This window comes from Erinaceus europaeus, chromosome 7 (assembly GCF_950295315.1).
Source record: "Erinaceus europaeus chromosome 7, mEriEur2.1, whole genome shotgun sequence".
NCBI classification, from domain to species: Eukaryota; Metazoa; Chordata; class Mammalia; order Eulipotyphla; family Erinaceidae; genus Erinaceus; species Erinaceus europaeus.
In genome coordinates this window covers 113,663,228-113,670,932 of record NC_080168.1, presented here as the reverse complement: position 1 = coordinate 113,670,932, position 7,705 = coordinate 113,663,228, and the positions used below count along the sequence as shown (strand labels likewise).

Genomic DNA, 7,705 nt, shown 5'->3' with positions numbered 1-7,705 from the left:
ACACACACACACACACACACACACAATTTTTTAAAAATTTAAACCAGGAGACTGCTCAGCTCTGGATTATGACTTCCTTTTCTTCCTCTCTCTTTCTTATTTTATATGACAGATTGAACCCAGGACCTTGGAACAGCAAGCATAAAAGTTTTCAGTTAATATTCACATTAACCAAAATACAAATTGCACTCTGCAACTCAAGTAATTATCATTACCTTTGTTATATAGACTTGTTTTTTAACATTTTTTTTATTATTAGTGATTTAAAAGTGGTTGAAAAAATATATAAGATTTCAGGGATATAGTTTCACATCCACACATAATATGTGTAAGTCACCACAACCTCCACCAAAGTCCTGTGCCCTCTACCTCGCTTTAATCACCAGTTCTCATAAAGTCTGACACAGTTGGTTGCCATTTTTTATTACAAGTTTATTGGCTTTAGTTAGCTATATTCCACGTAAGTGAAAACTGGTAGAGTTCCATCCAGTTTGTCTGAGATGATACAATTTTCTTCCTTCTTTCCTTTCCTATCTTACTAGAACACTATTCAGCTCTGGTCTAGAGCTGTTTGGGGGATTGAATTTGAGATTTCAGAGCATCAGGTATGAAAGTCTTTTTGCACAGCATTATCTCCCCCACACCAAGGCAGAGGCATTTCATAAGGTTTCTCATTGTGACTAAGAAGTCACCCAAGGGGACCCCTTTCTTGAAACAAATGATCAGTTACAGAATATCTGACTATATGGGGCCAGGTGGTGGTGCACCTAGTTGAGCACACATGTTAAAATGTGCAAGGACCCAGGTTCGAGTCCCTGATCCCCACCTGCAGGGGGAGAGCTTCACAAGTGGTGAAGCAGTGCTGCAGCTATCTCTCTGTCTCTCTTCCTCTCTATCCCCCCCTTGATTTCTGGCTGTCTCTATTCAATAAATAAATAAAGATAATAAAAAATAAAAAGAAAACCTGACAATATACATATCCTTATGAAGTGACAAAAATATTTATTTTTTCTTTATTTTTCTTTAAATTTTTTATTTATAAAAAGGAAACATTGAATAAGCCATAGGATACAAGGGGTACAACTCCACACAATTCCCACCACCAGAACTGAGTATCCCATCCCCTCCCCTGACAGCTTCCCTATTCTTTATCCCTCTGGGAGTATGGACCCAAGGTCATTGTAGGATGCAGAAGGTGGAAGGTCTGGCTTCTGTAATTGCTTCCCCACTGAACATGGACATTGACAGGTCGATCCATACTCCCAGCCTGTCTCTCTCTTTTCCTAGTGGGAAGGGCTCTTCCCACTCTCTTTCCCTAGTGGGAAGCAGAGCTCCAGGACACATTGGTGGGGTTGTCTGTCCAGGGAAGTCTGGTCGGCATCATGTTAGCATCTGGAACCTGGCGGTTGAAAAGAGAGTTAACAGGGGGTCGGGCGGTAGTGCAGCAGGTAAAGCGCAGTGGTGCAAAAAGCGGCGTAAGGATCCCAGTTCGAACCCCTGGCTCCCCACCTGCAGGGGAGTAGCTTCACAGGTAGTGAAGCAGGTCTGCAGGTGTCTAACTTTCTCTCCCCTTCTCTGTCTTCCCCTCCTCTCTCCATTTCTCTCTGTCCTATCCAACAATGAACGACACCAACAATAACAATAATAACCACAACAAGGCTACAACAACAAGGGCAACAAAAAGGGGAAAAAATGGCCTCCAGGAGCAGTGGATTCATGGTGCAGGCACTGAGCCCCAGCAATAACCCTGGAGGCAAAAAAAAAAAAAAAAAGGTAGAAAGAAAGAAAAGAGAGTTAACATACAAAACCAAAACAAAACAAATTGTTGACCAATCATGGACCTAAAGGCTGGAATAGTGCAGATGAGTTGGGGGGGGGGGAGTCTCCATTTTGTAGATAGCTAGTAGGCATATTTTAATTATATTCCAAAGGGCCTATGGCTATGCTAGGTTTTTTTTTGTTTTTGTTTTTTGTTTTTTGCCTGAGCCTGAAATCTGATATGCAGGTGGATACAAGTTATTGTCTGGGGAGATGATGTCATGGCTGGAAGAAGGACCAGAAAGCTGGATCAGGGAAGAGAGTAGCTCCCAAATATGGGGAAGGTGTATAAATATTGTTGATTGTAAACTCCATTGATTTGATGTGATCTGGGACCCATATTCAGCTTAGGAGTCTATGTGACCTCTGCATCCCTGTAGATCTGAGCTCACATTCTGTGGTCATGAGTAGGAATGTTCCAAGCTGCCCCAATATCAGGACCCATCTTCCTCAGGTGTAGCATAGAGTATATTATCCATCCTCCCTTCAGAGGATGGAACATTCTCTACCATTGTTGATCCAAGTTGAGGGCAAGGTCCTATGGGAGCCCGCAAAGGGGTCTATTGTGTTGTTCCTCATAGAAATGACCAGTAACAATGGAGAGAGGGATTTATTCGAGGTCTAGGCCCATCATGTCTGTTTGGGAATCTCAGGACTCCCCGATTAGGGCCCCACCCTGATGGGGTGGCCTGATAGTGACTAAAGAGTCATCATTGCAGTATGCCAGTCTCTTGCCCTTATTCAGCTTTTGCAGTCCTTGCTTTGACGAGGTTAACTTTGGAGTGAGTGAGAAAACTGTAATAGGAAGTAGGTGAGGAAGGTATCTAAGTCTAAGTAGACACTATTTCATTATGAATTTTATACTGACTCACTACAGACTATTGTGTATTTTTGCTTTCAGGTATATATTTTGCCCTAATTTATGGATGCATGTGAACATATGCTCTATCTTTTTTTTCTCTTTTCTTTCTTTCTTTCTTTTTTTTTTAACAGTAGCTCAATGATTTGGAGAGTCAGCTAGTACAATACAGAGAACGGGGCACAGTATAAAATGGCTCTTAACATCAATGCCAGTACTTATTTACTATGGTTATTACTAAAGATATGATTAATTGTTGTGTTGTTGTTACTGTTTTTAGAAGATAAAGCAAAGCCATTAACTTGAACTTGAAGTATATACATAACACATACACAATCTTATGCAAAATACTTCTTATAAGTAACATTACATTTTAAAATATTAGAAACCAAGTATTTGCTCTGATTTGTATGACTCACTGGAATAAGAAGAGACCGATATTCAACTAGGGAGATCTATCCTGATAATAAAGCTCTTTAAAAATGACTTCCTCTCCCTTTGTACTTACCACAGCTTACACAATGTCCTGAGAGGATTCATGAGACAAATGTCAATCACAGCTTTAAGAACTTGCTTTGGAAGGAACTAATGAGAAAGCAGATTGGGAGTGAGACTTCATCTTTGTTTTCAAATGAGTGGTCCTGATTTTTCTCCTTATAGAAAAAGTTTGAGTCGGTTTATTGTAAATATATCTAAACCATTAGTTTCTGCAGCTTTCAGGTAAAATCCAGCGCTTTGTTACACAAAGTCTATGAGAGAAGAGGTCAGCAGAGATCATCTAATCTTCAGCCGTGACATCATCCACTCAAGTCCTTGGCATAATCCTTCACCAGTAAGAGCACAGCATGCCTGTATATGCCGTTGGTGGTTTTTAATAGATGTCAGCTTTAAAAACTGGGAGATCTCTGCTACAGTCATGCATTCCTTAACGTCTTGCTTATTAGTAAAAATCAGTAATCCGGCTTTCCTTAGGTCCTCATGGGCTAACATTTTATAGAGTTTTTCTCTAGTTACAGAAATTCTTTCTCTGTCCGAACTATCTACAACAATGATTACAAACTCTGTGTTAGTATAGTAAGTGTTCCAGGAAGAACGAAGAGATTCTTGGCCACCAAGATCCCACATTAGGAAATGTGTATTATTAACCACTATCTCCTCTACATTACTTCCTGTTTTGGGGGATGTGTGTACAACTTCATTCATAGAAAACTGGTAAAGGATGGTAGTTTTCTCTGCGTTATCCAGCCAACAATGATAACTTTGTGCTCTTGCTGATTGAACAGCCTCCATATCCTGGTGAAGAGAATGCTCATAACCCCTCCGGCCATGCGGGCCAGCTGGCCTCTCCCGCCTCAGGCTGAAGGGGAGGCAAGAGGCACGGGAGCCTCCTCCTCCTCTGCTGCTGATGTTCCCCCGCCTCCCGCCCTGTTCCTGGGAACCCAAGGGAGGCCGACACCCAGGCAGCCACGCAGGATGCCCCGCCGCTGCCGCAGCTCTCGCCTGGCTCGCAGACGAGCCTGGCGGGCCATCGTCCCACCTGCCATCCCCCCACCCCCCCACCCCCCAGCGCTTCGCCTGCAGGCTGCCCATATGCTCTATCTTCCGGGACCTGGTCTATATCTAGGTTTTGGGACTTTGTAAGGAAGTGAACCTCCTGGAATGGAATTAGAGAATCCTATGAAAGGAAAGGTCTCACCTGAGTAATGAGGGTTGTCATTCCACACCTGATGTCTCTGGACACAATCTGAAGTGAAGCACACTGAGGTGGCACTCGTTGCGTTGATTAGGTTGCCATCAGCAGATGCAATATCATTTGGTATGACTTGAGAGAAGCATGCAGGAAAGTGAGCCCCACCCTAGAGGTTCCAGGACTGGGGGAAATATAGGTTCTATAGAGGAAATGGGAGGTTCCTGCTGTCTTAAGTTTAAGAAAACAATAGTTACTGCTATAATCATGTTATTTGGCAGTTGGGTTAACTTTGAAATATCCCTTTGTTAGGATTTGCTGTATCATACACAACATCACCATAATTTATGTCCTTTGACATTATTTGTATATAGCTGTGCCACGGGTTGCTTCTTGTTCTCCCTGGTCTAAGCTTTTAAGAGAGTCAACTTATCAAAGACTCCGCCTATGTATTAAAAAGACTCAGTCTGCGCTTTAAAAAGTTTGATACATTTAATAAATTTTCCCCCTCATATTAATTAATGATTTATATGACTACAAATTGATAGGAATGCACATAAACACCATTCCCACCACCAAAAGACTGTGTCCCATCCCATCCTCTCCCCACCCCCCAAGCTGAACATCCACCCTCACCCTCACCCTCACCCCAGAGGTGGTATCTCAGTGTTGTCTTTATTTTCATTTCTCTGACAATCAGTGACCTGGAGCAATTTTTCATGTGTTTGTTAGCCTTTTGGATCTCTTCTGTAGTTAATGCTCTGTTCATATTCTCTGCCCATTTTTGGATGGGGTCATTTTCTTTTTTGTTGCTAAGTTTGCTGAGTTCTTTGTATATTTTGGTGATTAGTCTTTTGTCTGATGTATGGCATGTGAAGATCTTCTCTCATTCTGTGAGGGGTCTCTTTGTGTGATAGTTTCTTTGGCTGTAAAAAATAGTTATTTTTTTTCTCCACCCCCATAGTTCTCTACTATAGTTCTCTAGAAAAAAAATATTTTAAAGCCAAGAAATTCCATTCCAGCAGTGGCACACTGGGCTAATTAAGCACACATAGTACGAAGCTCAAGATCCTGGTTCGAGCCCCCAGTTCCCCACCTGTGTATGGGGGGTGTCACTTCACAACCTGCAAAGCAGATCTGCAGGTGTCTTTCTCTCTCCCTTTCTATCTCCTACCCCTCTCAATTTTTCTCTGTTCTATCCAATAAAAGATTGAAAAATTGGCTGCCAGGAGCAGTAGATTCTTTAACAGACGACCTGATTCCTTCATGAGTGGGTCTCAGATTATGATTTTACAATTTCCCCATTTTTGTACCTTTATTTTTAAAAATATTTATTTACTTATTCATGAGAGAGAGAGAGAGAGAGAATAAGAGAGAGAGAAAACATTGCTCTTTGATGAGGCTGTGGTGCCAGAGATCAAACTTGAGACCTCATGTTTGTGAATCCAATGTTTTATCCGCTGTACCACTTGCCAGATCTGTACTTTTATTTATTTTTCCTGTGAACTACAAAAGCATTATAGACTAGAAAGCATCAAATAGTCCAAAGTTTTATAAAATACAGACTAATAAATTCCGATATATGGACAGACACTTAATTACTATGACTGTCAACATTCATCACCAAGGAACAAAAAGAGGACAGTATAATTAAATATAAATTTGAAAAAATTACTCCTTTTAAAAAGTATATTTATGGGCAGAGGGTAGATAGCATAATGGTTATGCAAAAAGACTCTCATGCCTGAGGCTCTGAAGTCCCAGGTTCAATACCCCACACTATTAGAAGCCAGAGCTGTGCAGTGCTCTAGTAAAAAAAAAAAAAAAAGTGTATTTGAGAAGGAAGGGGGAAATAGAGAGGGAAAGAGAAAAAAAACACCTGCAGACCTGCTTCACCATTTGTGAAGCTTCCCCTCTGCAGGTGGGGACTGGGGATTTGAACTCAGGTTCTTACGTATTTTAACATGTGTACTCAACTGGATGCACCACTGCCCAGTCACAATAATATAAATATATATTTTAATTTAAATTTTTATTGCCACCATGGTTTTCACTGGGGCTGGTGCCTGCACCACAAATCCACCACTCTCCACAGCAACTTTTCCTTACCCCCACTTCTTCCTTTCCTTTTTCTTTTTCTTTTTCTTTGATAGGACAGATAGAAGTTCAAGAGGGAGGGGGAGACAGATAACAAAAGAGAAAGAGAGACACTTACAGACCTTCGCCACTTGTGAAGCTTCCCTCCTACAGGAGGGGAATAGTTGCTCTAAACATATGTGTGTGTGTGTGTGTGTGTGTGTGTGTGTGTGTGTAATTTTTTTTAATTTGCTTCCCCTTTTGTTGCCCTTGTTTTTTTATCATTGTTGTAGTTATTATTATTGTTGTTATTGATATCATTGTTGTTGGATAAGACAGAGAGAAATGGAGAGAGGAGGGGAAGACAGAGAGGGGGAGAGAAAGACACCTGCAGACCTACTTCATCACCTTTGAAGCAACTCCCCTGCAGGTGGGGAGCCGAGGGCTTGAACTGGGATCCTTATGCTGGTCCTTGCGCTTTGTGCTATGTGCACTTAACCCGTTGTGCTACTGCCTGACCCCGTAAACATATATACATATACATACATATACATATACATATACATATACATATACATATACATATACATATACATATACATATACATATACATATGAGGTTACACCTTTTTTTAAGTGTTTTATGGTTTTATTTTATTGTTGTTTATTTGGTTTTTTGGTTTTTCCTCCAGGAGTATCGCTTGGGCTGGATGCTTGCACTATGAATCCTCTGTTCCTGGTGGCCATTTTTTCCCCATTTTATTGGATAGGACAGAGAGAAATTGAGAATGGAGGGGAAGATAGAGAGGAGGAGAGAAAGAAAGATAGACACCAGCAGACCTGCTTCACCATTCGTGGATCAACCCCCCTGCAGGTAGGGAGCCAGGGGCTCAAACTGAGACCCTTGCGCAGGTCCTTGGGCTTCGTACAATGCTTGAAGTAACTCAATATGCTGCTGCCAGGCCCCCAGAAGTTTCATCTTTATTAAAAAAAAATTTTTTTATCTTTATTTATTGGAGAGAGACAGCCAGACATCAAGAGGGTAGGAGAGGAAGAGAGGGAGAGAGAAAGAGAGACACCTGCAGCCCTGCTTCACCACTTGCAAAGCTTTCCCCCTGCAGGTGGGAGCCAGGGGTTTGACCCGGGTCCTTGAGCACTGTAGTATATGCACTCAACCAGATGTGCCACCACCCAGCCCCAGAAGTTTCATCTTTAATAGGGGGTCTGATTCCTTCATGAGTGAAGCTCAGTACCTGACTGGGCTC

At 41.7% G+C, this 7,705-nt stretch overlaps 1 long non-coding RNA gene and 1 pseudogene across 1 annotated transcript; both read right to left on the bottom strand.

The window, feature by feature from the left end:
• Positions 1 to 1,024: 1,024 nt before the first annotated feature.
• LOC132539323 (uncharacterized) lies at positions 1,025 to 4,549 on the bottom strand. The gene is made up of 3 exons (XR_009550573.1): positions 4,374 to 4,549; positions 3,186 to 3,262; positions 1,025 to 1,399 (listed from the first exon to the last, which is right to left on the bottom strand). It is a non-coding gene; the product is annotated as an uncharacterized LOC132539323 (long non-coding RNA).
• Positions 3,269 to 3,990, bottom strand: LOC103126786 (ADP-ribosylation factor-like protein 5A; annotated as a pseudogene).
• Positions 4,550 to 7,705: the final 3,156 nt, after the last annotated feature.